Consider the following 14,612-nt stretch of genomic DNA (forward strand, 5'->3'; position numbering starts at 1 on the left):
TCACACTTCTAAACAAAATTCTGTTCACTTAGGGAATCAGTAAATTGAGAACTCCAATATATTGCATATGGACAATAAAGAAGCAAGTAGGAGGTTACCAAAAGGAAAAGTCTGAGATCTTTAAAATTTGTTTTTGATCTTCATTGAGATTCCAGGAGATACTGCATTGATGGAACAAGAATAGGCTGCTCTTTACAAAAGAAAAAGTAATAAGTATAATAGCAGCAATTAAAAATTCTAAGAGATAATTGAGAATGGATATTGCTAGATACCAAAATTTGTAATTAAGAAACTAAACCTTACAAAATGTGATGTAAAACCTGTCTGATCTATCATGTTAGCAAAGATTTAGGAAATTAGGTATGCAAAAGAAACAGCATTTTCTGCCTTGTAAACTTATACCACCTTTTAAAATACAAGTTAAAAATGTCAATTTAAATTCAGAAGGTTCTGGGTTTGGATCCAGATCTTCCACATCTAAAGTTAATCCTGAGGAAGGGGATAGACTCGAATATTTGTTGTAACATTCTCTGGTAAACTTGGAAAGAGTGCAAATGTCAAAGAAATGTGTCTATAATTTTTATTTTTTTAATCCTGCAACAGTCAGAAAAAAATGTCAAAGCCGGATTAGTGAAGGAAATGAATTATGTGTAATAACAAAATTTCTACTATTAATATGTCTCAGAAAAAAGTATGCTTCAAACAGTTGACAGAATGAGCGTTTGATAAGTGCTTTTTTCTGGATTAGGTACATCTACTGTAATTAGGATTGAGGGAAACTATGTGCTTATTTCCATGAAGAGTTTTTTTTTTTTTTTTTTTTTTAAGATAACAAACTGGGGCCTTTATTTTCAGCAATAAAATAAATACGGAACATCAGGAATAAAAAGAAATTTCCTAAAATCTTCCCATTAATAAGAGGGGGCTGGGAGACATCACAGAAGAGTAGGAATCATTACTACGTAAGAATTGCGGACTACAAGGAAACTAGTGCTCTCTGCGATCAATATAGCCTAAAAACTATTAGTATTCATAAATATAGAACTCAGATAAAGAAGCAGCAAACCAGTAAGAAAAGAGGAAACTTAAGTGTCTAGTAAACACATGCAAAATTAGACTTTACCACTAGCAATTAGGAAAATGTAAGTGAAACAGGTACTATTCCACACCCATCATGTGGCATTCTTGCCAGTAGTTGACATTGTCAGACTTTTATGTTGGCAAAATTTATTACAGATGAAGGCACATATCCTTGAACTTAGCAGTTCCACTAGTGGATAAATACCAGGAGAAAATCTCCTACATGTAATAATGGAAATCTAAGATATGAGAAAATTAATCTATTACCTTCTTGGATTGGTAATTTATTACAAATAAGTTTCCCCAGAAAGTGGATCCCAAGACAGAAATTCCCAATGAAAGTCATTTGTTTGGTAGGTCATATCAGAAAGCACCAGTTGGGTGCGTGGAAAAATGAAACTGGGAGGATAAGAAAGCCAGTGCAAGCAAGGTCAGTGAGCAGGTTCCCTTTGGGTGACAAGCTCATTACTACTCCTGAGATTCATGGGAAATAAAGGGGAAAAAGCTACAGTATGTATTTGTCACTTACTGGTCAGTAGCTGTTCTCAGGGTTTTCAGCTCTGTATGCTGCTGCATATGGACTGAATATAAGCCAGGTACTAGATACAGTTCCAAGTATTTACAGTAAGAAATTGCTAGTGCACAGAAACAATGAATGCTAAACACTCAAAGGAATTCCATATATTTATAATGGTGTAAGATCTTCATACCTTTTACATAGTAAAAATAGGAAGCCACGCAATTCTCATTTGAGGTATCATAATTTTAAAAAATATAGAAGTGGAAAAGACCAATTATAAGTTCAGGGTGAGGGATGATAATAGTTTGGACCAAAGGGCATAGTAAAGAACTGTGATTTCAGCTATATTTTAAAGTTTAAGATAGCAGGGTTTTCTGATGAGCTTGATTTTGGCTTTAGTTCCAGTTTGAGGTGCCTTTAAGAAATGAAGGAACTGTGTGCAGTGGTACACACCTGTAAGACCAGTGACTGGGGAGGCTGAGGCAAGAGAATCTCCAGTTCAAAGTCAGCCTCAGCAGCAGCAAGGCACTAAGCAACTCAGTGAGACCATGTCTCTAGATAAAATACAAGATAGGGCTGGGGATATGGCTCACTGAGTGCCCCTGAGTATTTGCAGTTAAAAAAAAAAAAAAAAAAAAAAATTTTTTTTTTTTTTTTAAAGGAGAGAGGGAAGAGGGAATAAAAGAAAACCTGAAAACAATGGAACCATCCCTTCAAAATTCTAAGAAAGTTTTCAACTGTCAACGCTACACCCAGCCAAATAACTGAAGATGAGCAAAGACTCAGTGGGAACTTCATGTATCTTTTACTGGAAAGATACTAGTGGAAATGCTCCAGCAAAATGAAGGAATAAACAGACAGATGACCTGAAATCTAGGAAATATAATCCAACACCGGCAATTTGACAACTCTGTAGCTGGCTTAGAAAACAAACAGTAAAACTAATAACAGCTTATTGACAAATCTGAGACACTTGGAAAGAATGTTCATTGAAGATAAAGCAGATATAAACATGAGGTTGATGGGGGGGGTGATTAAGCAATCATTAATTCAACAGGAAAAAGTACAAGAAAGGAAGTAAAAAACCAAATGTTCTCAACAATGAGTGATAAGTACATAGTCATAATGATTTGATGGCTGCCCCCCAACACACACACCTCTGACCACTATTTGGGAACAATATTAGAGGAAAAGAGAAGAGCTAAATCCTCATCTATCACATTAAGAAATGGTATATAATTTGTGAAATAATGGAAAATGAAAATAATTATTTGAGAAAAAATTAAAAATGACTGAAAGTCAAATTCCACTGCTCTGTAGAAGTGAGAGGAGCAGGGCAGAGAACTGCTGGGATTTTCATAAGTTTTAAGAGGATTTAATAATTAAATGTATTAATACATGCATTTGCTTGAAAACCTGGGAGAAATTTTTTTTAATTTGGAAAGAACAACCATGAAGGTACCGTGCCAAGAGAATGAAAAGTACCCTTGGATAGAGCAACTAAGGTTAAAAAGAAGCAGAACCAACAGATTGTTTTCATTGTAAGACTTTAGAACCATTTGATTTTACTAACCCACGTTCATGTATTTCTTTGGTAAAAACAATTTTAATTAAAAAAATGCACTAATTCATGAGAGTTGGACTTCTATCACTTTTTGTATACCCCACTTAAAATTTCAAGGAAACTTTGATGACAGTGTAACTCCATGATCAGCTTAAAACGTAGAAAGGAAAACAATGAATTAGACATGGATCACACACAAGCCCAGAGAACAGTTTTTAGGTGTCTGGATTCCTGAATGTTGCCTGCTTTGTTCATCTTTCATAGGGAATCAAACTCTCATTTTTTCCTTGTTGATTTATGGAGTAGCATTATACATTGATAATCTGAGGCAAAAATGTAAATAATAAGACATGTTCTAACATTCAGGTTAGCACATTTTGTTTCTATGAAATTGAAATTGTTAACACCCACTTCCTTACAAGCATTGTTTCTCAAAATGTTCCCACAACACCTGTGTCAGGGACAGGACGCAGAATCTGCCTTTCAAACAAGTACCCCTGACGACTCAGAAGCCTGCTCAAATTTGTGAAGCACTGATTTAGAGCTTTTGCACCCTGCCTTAAGGGGGGAAAAATGATATTTCCTATCCCTAGCTCTAAGAGAAATAAAACACAGAAAAACATGTAAAGTCTAATAAGTCAACATGAATGAGATGGAAGAAAGTAAAATTTGTTAAGGTTAGATTTACATGTTGCTGATCTATTAAAAACTAAAGACTTTCGCTGCTTAAATATATAATAAAAATGCATATGGAAGTATTTCATATCAGCAAGAGATGTAGTAAGCAAATTCAATGATAGATGTCTCTTAACAAAATGCATTCATTAATAGTTAATAAACAAAAACCTGCAAAGCACATGACCTAATTAGCTAACATGACCTTGTGACGGAAATGTTGGCCAACTGCTGAAAGGATTCAGAAAAATAATTACCCCTGAAAGATTGAACTCTGTGATTAAGGATGTTCCATCTAAGGGGAAGAAGAAATGCATAATTAAATGAGTACCTGGAATAGAAGTAGAAATTCTAGTGAAAACATTAGTACTCGCAAGGCTCTAGCCAAACAATCTACATGAAATTGTGCTATTTCTGTGAAAAGGAAAATTACATTAGTGACCATTTTTAAGATCCTTCCCTGCTTTTTCTGTCCCCCAGGAGACCTCATGTGTACCAAAAGTTTCTCAAACAATACATTGACATTTCTCAAACTACTTTCTTCCTGGAACTAAAAAAAGAAAGAAAATCACATCAGTCTGTGATATTTCGAATAATTTTGCAGTCAATAATCAAAGTATGTGAAAACTAAATTACTGGAAGATAAATTTGAAGTGCTTTCTAATTCTGTGCCCCATGAGTCACAGGACACACACATAAGACAAGCCCTGAAGGAACAGATTTAGTCGATTAGATCTGACAATGCTGTAAGTCAGGAAAAACTGAAGGGAAACTAGATTTTCTACAGCTCCAACCAGCCAAAATTGTTTAAGAAAAGGATTCTAAATGAGGCTGCCCCTTTTTCAGCCTCTGGCCATGGTCCTCTTCTAAGGACAGAAGACTTGATTCTGTGGCAAGACAAAGGCTTAGAGCTGCCTAGCATTGACCAAAGTGCCAGTTGTCTTAACTCTTGATAGGTGAATTAGCAAAACTTAAACTAGGTACTATTTTTCCACCAACATTTTATTATGAACTGTTTTAAGTACACAGAAAAGTTGAAAGAATGGTGCATTAAGCACCCATCTATCTACCCACCACCTAGATCCTATCACTAATACTTGCTCTCTCTGCCCTCACATATTTAGCCAGCTACCCATCTTGCATTTTGATGTATTTCAAAGTAATACTTCATGCTTCATTCTTCAGCTTGCATATCATTAACTATACCTCTCTTTGCTTTCTTGGTAAAATTTATGTAGTGAAATGCAGATCTAAAGCATAGCATTCTACATGTTTTGACAAAAGTATATACCACCATAACTCAAACCTCTATCCATCACTCCAAAAAACTCCTTCTTATCCTTTCTCAGTCAATTACCACTCCCAAACCCAGAGGCAATCACTATTCTGAATTTTTGTGTCATTTTAGATTAGTTTTGCCTGTTCCTGAATTTCACTTGAATAGAATCATATAGGATGTATACTTTTGATCTGGCTCATTTCACTCACGATAATTTATTTGAGTTTTAGCCAGGTAGCATGTATCAATGGTTAGTTCCATTCTTTAAAATATATTTTTTAGTTGTAGGTGGACATGATACCTTAATTATATTTTTATGTGGTGCTGAGGATCAAACCCAGGACCTCATGTGCTAGGTGAGCGCTCTACCACTGAGCCACAACCCCAGCCTGGTTAGTTCCCTTTTATTACTGAGTAGTGTTAAAAGATAAACTAAGGCATATTAAATATCTTAGAGTTTATTTGAGCAAACAGCAATTCATAAATCCAGCAGCTCCTAACCAAAAGTGATTCAAGACTCCACCACCAGGGGAATGCAAGGCTTTCTACAGGATGAATTCAGAAGCAAGGGAAAGAAAATAATTGCTGGGTAACAAGTATTTCATGGTCTTATTTAGTCTATCCTACTGGGAAGTCCCTGCTTATAGAACTCTTAAATTAGTTGGCAGGTTTTAGATGGTTGAACTTAAGTTTCACTTTTTAAGTAAAAATGGAGAAATTTACAAGAAATAACCCAAGTTACGTTTATCTTAAGTTTGCAAATCAAGCAATTAAGGTTGTCTCCATGGTTTTGTGTGCTCAGGGAATTCACAGACCTGCTCTCCATTTTATTTTAGTTTAATATGGTGCTCCATTGAATTAATGCACCAGTTTGTTTAGCCATTCTCCTCTTGATAGACACACAGATTCTTTAAAGATGGGATTTGATCTTGGCCTTGACAGCTCTAAAGAGGTGGTGATTGAGAATCAGGATGAAGGTAAATATAAGCTCCAGACAGAGGGAAAGTCATGGAGAAACCTCACCTCTAGATTCCAAAACACAGCACAAGTCCTTACCAAGACCAGATGAGGTGTTGTCAAGTCCCTCTTCCACATGTGCCAAATACCTGTTCTGCCCTTTCTGTCTCTCAATCTTTTCTCTTTTTCACAACCACATGTAGTTCAGTTCTGTATTTTCTCACTTGGGACTGTTGGAGTAACCTACATTAGTGTTTTTTCAATTTCTGATCTCCCTCCCTGACAATCTATCATAAACACAGTCACAAATGCTACCTGAACTGCACCTTGAAGATGTCAATGTTTCACCAAAGTGGTCCTCCCCTCAATAAGGTCAAACTCCACCTTGACCTTGAGGGCCCTCTGCAGATGGCATTGACCAAACTCTATGTACTTACTGCTTACCATTTGCCCTCCCTAGCTGCTAAAACAAACCACCTCAGCTCTTCAGAATTCCCCAGCTAAACCCAAACTTTGCCACTCTAGTGCTCTCCCTAATGCTGTTATTCCTCCCACTCTAAATCCTCTTCCAGTCTAAACCCTACCTGTTCCTCAAAATCTGACCAAAATTCTAAATTGTACCTCTTTCACCAAGTCTTCCTTGTTATTTCCCAGTACTGCTATGGCTTACAGCTGTTATTCTCATTTCCTCTCCTTTAGCAATTAGGAACTTTGCAACTGCAGGTCCCAGAAAACCCAATTGATAGTAAAACAAATTGAGGTTTATCTGACTCTGCTTCTCTTGGGGTTTTACCCAAGGTCAAAAGGGGGCTATTACTACTCCAGAGATCAAATCCATGTTCACAGGGAAAAGAGAGAAAGGGAACAATGTCAGGCACATATTTCCCTTTTGTACAGAAATCAAAACTTGCCCCAAATCTTACTTCTCCCAGAAGACTCTCCCCTTATATTTCAGTAGCCAGAACTGGGGAACATGGCCACTCCGAGCTGCACAGCAGGCTAAGAACATGGGACATAAGATAGCAGTGACTGACTCAGATCAGTAGTTCTTAACCCTGGATGCACATTAGGGATTCTTTAATGTTAGGTCCTACCCCCCGCCTAGAGTCTAAATTAACCAGTCCTGATGTTGCATCTGGGACTGATAAACCTCCCCACTCTACAAAATCAGTGATCTCTCTTGGCAAGGAGGATGAATATGAGAATACAGCTAACGATATTTACTGCATAGCTACCCTGCCAGACTGCCAGCTGTTTCAGGGTAGAACCCATCTCTTATTCACCTTTGTCTCCCCTCAAGATGTCCAGTGTCTCACAAATGTTGTAAATTAGATTGACAAAGATATTAATGTATTGACATATATTTCAATGACTTACAAAGCATTTTGTGTATTGTCCTTGGAAACTCCTTACCTGTATAATGTTGCTTTAGAGAGAATGAGCTTCAAGTTTTAAATAACCAATTTACAAATGAACTATTAAAAAAAAAACTTCAGTAGGAAACAATCTATTCTCAGCTCTCTTTATGGAGTATTCGTGTGTTGGTTATATTCTATGAGTAGGAGACCATACTAACATCCATTATTCACTGTGTACTGGATGGCTCTGTTCCCTAAGTGTAGGCCAAATACCTATAAGGGAAATAGCTACCCATGCCTCTAGCCATCCTGTATCCACCTCCATCCTAGGTTACAGTTGAGTCCACTTCCTACATTGATAAAAAAAATTTTCAGACCATGTGACACATGAAGGTTCATAACATACTAATCTAGGGCTTGAGAAAAAATTCCTGGTAATAATCTAGGGCTGAAATGTCATATTTAATGCCTATCATATATTCAAGTTCATGATAATAAATTTGATAGGGCATCCGCATTTGGAGTTGATTTGGCATTTCATTAATTAGCTGCATTGCTATAAATTACATTCCCAATCAACAGATTAAACAAACTTGATGTGCACTTTCTCTGCAGTATGTTAAAAGTGAAAAACGATGCTATGCCCCCACTGTGCTGGTTAAAGACTCACTAGCTGTCTTAGCAAATGAACCCCTAATCTCAATAACTTAACACAGTAGCCATTTATTTCTTGCTCACATGAACTTCAATACAGATATCTCTGATCAATAAGTATCTCCCCAGGTGGTGATTCAGGGATCCAGGCTCCCGCCATCTTATGACTTCTTTCTTCAACAAGGGGTTTCCAGGGTTGTTGCCAAACTGGAAGGAGCATGGAGGACCACATGTGGAAGGTTCGATAGGGAGAACAGGCTGGGAAATGGCACACACCACTTTTCTCACATTCCACTGGCCAAAACTCTATCACATAACTATACCAAAAAGAAATATGCAAGAAACCTGGGAAATAAAGTCTAGCTATGGACCAGGAGAAAAAGGAAACAGGTTTGGTGAACAGCTAGCCAGGTTCTGCCATGCATCCAGAAAAGAGACATCTACCATGCTTACAACTTGACTCCTGCTTCCTCTATTTTTCAATTTTTTGAAATTTTGTTCTGGGATTCAGAGATTTAGATGGATGGTTTGGAAATGCACCTTGCTTCTAATGAAGGTTCTCAAGGTGTTGGAAATGAGAAGACTCAAACAAGTTAATGTTAACCGTTCTTTAATGATGAGAAATATAAGCAGAGTTCAAGTCTTAGGAAAGAACTCTACATTCTAGGAAAGTGATTCACTCATGGACAGGGATTAGATATTGAATTATTTACCCTATAAAAAATAAAACAAGCTGGGCTCAGTGGCACACACCTGTAATCCCAGCAGCTCAGGAGGGTGAGGCAGGAGAATATCAAGTTCAAAGCCAGCCTCAGCAATTTAGTGAGGCTCTAAGCAACTCAGTGAGACCCTGTCTCTAAATAAAATACAAATTAGGGCTGGGGATGTGACTCAGTGGTTGAGTGCCCCTGAGTTCAATCCACAGTGTGTGTGTGTGTGTGTGTGTGTGTGTGTATTTATATATATATAAAACAAGTACTCCCATTCTTGATACTTGGAAATAATTCATATGGAGCCTTTCTTTAAAAAAATGTATAAATTGGGCTTGAATTCTAGTTCTTCACTACTTATATTCTCTTTGCCTATGTCCTTATATTTAGTAAAAGATGTTCTGCATGTGTGGGATATATTCTTGTTTGGGCTTTCTATTAAGAGCAGTGAGTGAATCATTGCTTTGAACTGACCCCTGGACAGAGGTGACACTGCTCCTGGGAATTTCTTTGTGGGAAGGTGTCAATTGAAAACTGCCCAATTGATGGTGGCCCCTGTTAAGAGGAAGAATTCTGTGCCTGACACAGAATTCTTTAGCTCATAGCTTTGAGTTCAAATGCCAGTTCCTAGGAAGAGAGGATTCTGAGTATAGATGATAACTACAATGTTTCACCAGGACTGTAACCTTCAAGACTGCCCACTTAGTAGAAACTTTGAATAATGGGCTCCTGGGTGCCAAAGGGCCCCAAACATTGCAACAATGAAATAGCTACAAGAATTTTTCTAGCCCTATAAGTTTCTAGTGAGCAAAGAACAGTGCCTCTATAGTCCTTGACTTTTCAGTTATGAGACCCTATATAAATAAATTTGCTGGGCCACCTCTTCAGTCACTGTTTCTCCATCACAGTGCTGTATTCCACCTGATCCCAGCTTTCTCTCAATATCTGTGTGTGTGTTTTTAATCCCCCATTGCCCCTGGCCAGTTTCTGGGGTTCAGTCATGCAGGTCAAGGCACCTTTCTGTCTAGACTGGGAATCCTCTTCTTGCCCAATAGTCCATTAGTAACAGAAACTACTCTACCTTCTATCTCCAAAACTTACTCGGGTCTGGGGTGTAGCTCAGTTAGTAGAGTGCTCACCTAGCATGTGCATGGCCCTGAGTTCCATCTCCAACACCACACACACACACACACACACACACACACACACACACACACACAAAACAACAATAACAACAACAACAACAACAAAACTTCCTCCTGGAAGGTCCTTGCTCCAGAAGGAGAGTGAAAATGAGAGGGAAGTGTGATATGTGGCCTCCATTGTTGAAAGTCCCTGCTGATCCTTTACACCCTTCATGCTTCTGTGCACATCCCCAGACAGCCTGACAACCCAAATATCTACCTCACTTCCCACCTTTCTTGAATTTTGTGGCATTGGGGTTAAAATCAAGAATGTTGTCCATATGCTAAATAAAAATTCACAAAGGAGCAGAAAGCAGGTTCGTCCAGATGGAACCTTTCTGAATTTCCAACTCTACCTATTGGGAGTGGGAGTGTAGCTTACTGATAAAGCACTTGCCTGGCGTGTAAGAAAGCCTTGAGTTCAATCCACAGCGCTGCAAAAAATAAATAAATAAATAAATAAACAAATAAATAACTTTATTACTAGTTATTATGTATGAATGGTACATAGATATGATTGTATTGATCAGAGTTTTCCATAGAAACAAAACCAATAATAAAAATAAATAAATAAAAAGAGGTGTATTTTGAGGAATTGGCTCATGTAGTTGTGAGAACTGGCGTGCCTGAAATTTATAAGGTAGATCAGCAGACTAATAGTTGGCCAGGAGTGTGGTGCAAACCAGAGGCAGAATTCCTTCCTCAGAAAACCTAAGTTTTTGCTCTTAAGATCTTCAACTTATTGGATGAAGCCTACCTACATTTTAGGGTCCTTTACTTAAGGTCAACTGATAATAGGTGTTAACCACATCTGCAAAATACTTTCAAGCAACACCTCTATTAGTCTTCTATTAAATCACTGGTATTATGGACTAGCCAAGTTAGCAGAGAAAATGAACCATGGTAGGAATTCAAGTAATTGAAAATGTAATTGCCTCCTTGGAGTTACTGTTCTTATATCTGAAAACTTCTTGGAAAAATGGCAACATGTTCTTTGATACTGAAGTCACATCTGCTCATCTTTTTTTAAAGATATATCTATTGGGATACTATGGTTCAGTCTAAACAGAATGACAACCATACTCTGAGGGTTTTGATTTATGATTGGATCTCAATTGTCACTTTGTGCTCCATAGTGCAGTGATTTTTTTAGGCTTACATCAAAAAGAAAAGTGAACTCTAACTTTTAAGATTTGTCACCTTGTAAGCCCCTGAAATTCCAGCTCAACCAAGACATCTTGCTCTTCTTTTTATCAGTGCTTCCAGGTATTTACAGCTTTAAAAAGCATCCCTCTGAAAATATTCAAATGACTGGCCTTCAGCTCTGCAAACTTTGAACAATAATGTACATTGAATGCACTTTATCAAATTCTGTTTCTTTTCATGGCCTGTGGTTTGTGAGTGATTCTGGGAAATGTCGATTGTAAAATAAGCTCTTTACAGACTTTTCAAAAGATGACCCCCAGGTAGGTAACATCAAGTAGAAGTATCTTTTCACAGAAGCGAGGGGGTAAGCCAACCCCTCTGGGCAGGCCATTGTTACTGCCCAGCGTCATGAACCTGCCCATTCAGTGCATGAAAAGCATCCCCAGCTGCCACCAGAAGGATTGGAGAGCTAGCTGCCTCCGCACACAGATGTGTGGGGTGAGATGGGGGAGCTTCAGCGTTTTATATTTTAACTTTTCAACGCAAATGCTAAAGCAGGGGAGAGGGCAGGAAAACAGTCAGGCTTCAACACGAGCCAACCCTCGGATCCATCCTTGAGTCACTCTAAGTGGAACCGGGTAATTGTTTCGTTGGAGACCTGCAGAACAGCTCATGGCAAAGAACGATTTGTACCTGGCATATATTCATTAGCTGTGTGTCAAAAGGCTACACACAGATAGAAACCATTATGCATTCTTAGCACCTGGCAGCCTTGAGACTTGAGGTGTGGAAGTCCACGTGCTGAATAGCCACCCGGCTCCCTGGTCTCCCTCTCCCACTCTGTTGGGAAAGCAGGACAGCAGGTGGACGTGGCGGGAGGGGACAGCCACAACTCCTGGGGATTTGGGTCCAAAGAGAACAGAGAAGCCTTGAGCAAACAAAGACTCGGTTAAAGGCCTATTTTGGGTTTCTTGGGACCCTCCTACTGGTCTAGCTTAAATTGAGAGGGGATTTTAGTTTGCCTCACTGGCTGTTTCTTCCCACTCAATTCACAATTATAGCTTTTCTCATTGTCATCAAAATACACTTAATATGTGCTAGTTTTTTGCCTGGCTTTCTGTTAACATCTGCACAAAGACAATGTCTACAGCCATGAAACAGTGAAAAGAGCTCTGAACTAAGAGGGAGAGAAGGCCTGGGTTTCAATCCTGGGTCCACCTTGGAGTGTTCGTTAAAACCTTTAGGCGCAAAGAACAAACACCAGCGTCACCTCACATGCTTGGCAGGACAGTGTGTGGACTATAAAGATACAAACTGGAACCTGAATGTGAAGGCCTGTGGGGACCATGGGGCTCCACTGGGAATCAGTTGTGGTCTCCCAATTTAGGCTGCACACCCCCTTGTAACTCCAGCCTACCACCTAGCAAAAGCTTTTGTCTGGGATCTCACTACTAACTCCCCATTTTCTCAGTTTCTTAGTTCGAATTCCCAAATACTAATCTGATTGTCCCAGCTCATCTTCTTAAGTCAGGCCCTGTGATAGCCCAATAAGGACAGACTGGTTGTGGAATGAGCCCTTTCCTAAGTCGATCAACAACTTGGTCCAGAGAAGCAGCCTGTTTCTCTCTCTGAATGCTGTGTGGCAGGCAGGCGCCGCAAGCCTTGGCTTGTGCCTTAGCTTGTGATGAAGTTTTAACTTTCCCAGCCCCGTTTCTTCAATAGTACATGAGGGTAGCAACTGCCCTAGCCCACAGAGTTATCATTCATGCATTCATATATCAATGTGATGAACTGAATGTTTGTGTTCCTCCATCCCCCAAATTCACATGTTGAAACCCTGACTATTAAAGTGATGGTGTTTGGAGGTGGGTTTTAGGGAAATAATTTGTTTTAGATGAAATCATGAAGGTGGGGCCCTGTGATGGGATGGGCATCCTTAGAAGAGGAGAAGGTGAATGCTCTCTCTCCACCTTGTGAGGACACAGGAAGTAGGTGGTCGCCTATCTACAAGCAAGGAGAGGGCCCTCGCCACAGCTTGCCCATGCTGGCAACCTGATCTCAAATTTCTAGACTCCGAAACTGTGAGAAACAAATTTCTGTTGTTTAAGTCACTCAGTCTATGATACTTCACTCTGGCAGCCCAAACAAAGCATGTATGTATTGAGTTTCTACTTCCTGGTACTACGTTCAGCAACAGGGATACAGGGGTGAATAAAATTGATCCATATCTGCAAAATGGAATCAACAGACCAGAATTAAATGAGATCATGTCTGGAAAGACAGAGCCCACCTTTATTCCCACAGATCCAATGTTAAGATCTCGTCAATCATTGTTTCATTCATTAAGGATTTATGCAACATTTACTGTAAACCATAAACACACTAGACATCCAAAGATAAATAAGACATGGTTTCTGATCTCAAGGACTCAAAGTTTATTTAAGATACCAGCATTTAAGCAAACGGTGAGAAAGTTAACAGGAGGAGTATGAGATTCGGGAAATGGGACAGTTAGTTTGGCTGAGGAAGTTAGAGAAAGGCCTTCCAGAGGAGACAACACCTGAGCCAAGCTTTGAAGGATGAGGAGGAGTTAGCTGGTACTTAAGCAGTGGAAGGGGCAGAGAGTGAAGAGCTATGGACGTTCCGAGCAAAGAAAATGACACGCAAATCTTGGAAGTTGGAGAGATTATGGTAAACTCCAAGAAATGTAAACACTCTAGAATTGCTGGAACATAAAGTTTTAGGATGAATATGTGAAAAATGAAGGGAGAAATTTAGTAGAGGCCAAATTATCCTGTAGACTCTTGGATTCCTTGCTAAGCAGTTTAAATTTTATCCCATGTCCCTTGGGGAGTCATGAGAGAATTTCAGAGAGGTGGATTAATCTCAGTAATCAATCTGAATAATCTCTGATTTACCTTTTAGAACAAGCATCCTGGGTAACAGAGCAAGGCAAGACAGAAGAGTGGCAAGACCAGAAGCAGTGGCAGTCAAGAGAGAACTGTAACAACATCAAGGAAAGATGATAGGGACCTGAAATGTTGGGCCACAGCGGGGAGACGGAGGAGCTGAGCAGCTCTAGCCAAGTTTTAGAATTTTTTAATTGTGGGAATGAGGAAGAGAAAGAATGAGAAGCTAACTCTCAGGTTTCAGGCTTGAGAGACTGGGGAGGAGAGGGTTGCTGAACCCCAGAGAAAGAGATCAGGAAGGAAGCAGGCAGGGAGGTGAGAACCCCCATTTGGACAGGTGGCATCTGAGGTGTGTCCAGAATTGGCAGAGATGCTGTGGCTCTGCCGCTGGACTGCAGACTCATTGCTCAGTGTGGGAGGCTGAGCTGGAGGTCCAGGTATGGAGTGGTCAGAATGCAGAGGCATCTGAGAATGGGTCAAGAGAAAGCGAGTGTGTTGTGAATGTTTTAAAAACATCCTGTTGTGGTGTAACAGTGGAAGTGACAGACAGAAAGTGTACTAACCTTAAAGTACACG

This window comes from Sciurus vulgaris, assembly GCF_902686455.1.
Source record: "Sciurus vulgaris genome assembly, chromosome: 6".
Classification (NCBI taxonomy): domain Eukaryota; kingdom Metazoa; phylum Chordata; class Mammalia; order Rodentia; family Sciuridae; genus Sciurus; species Sciurus vulgaris.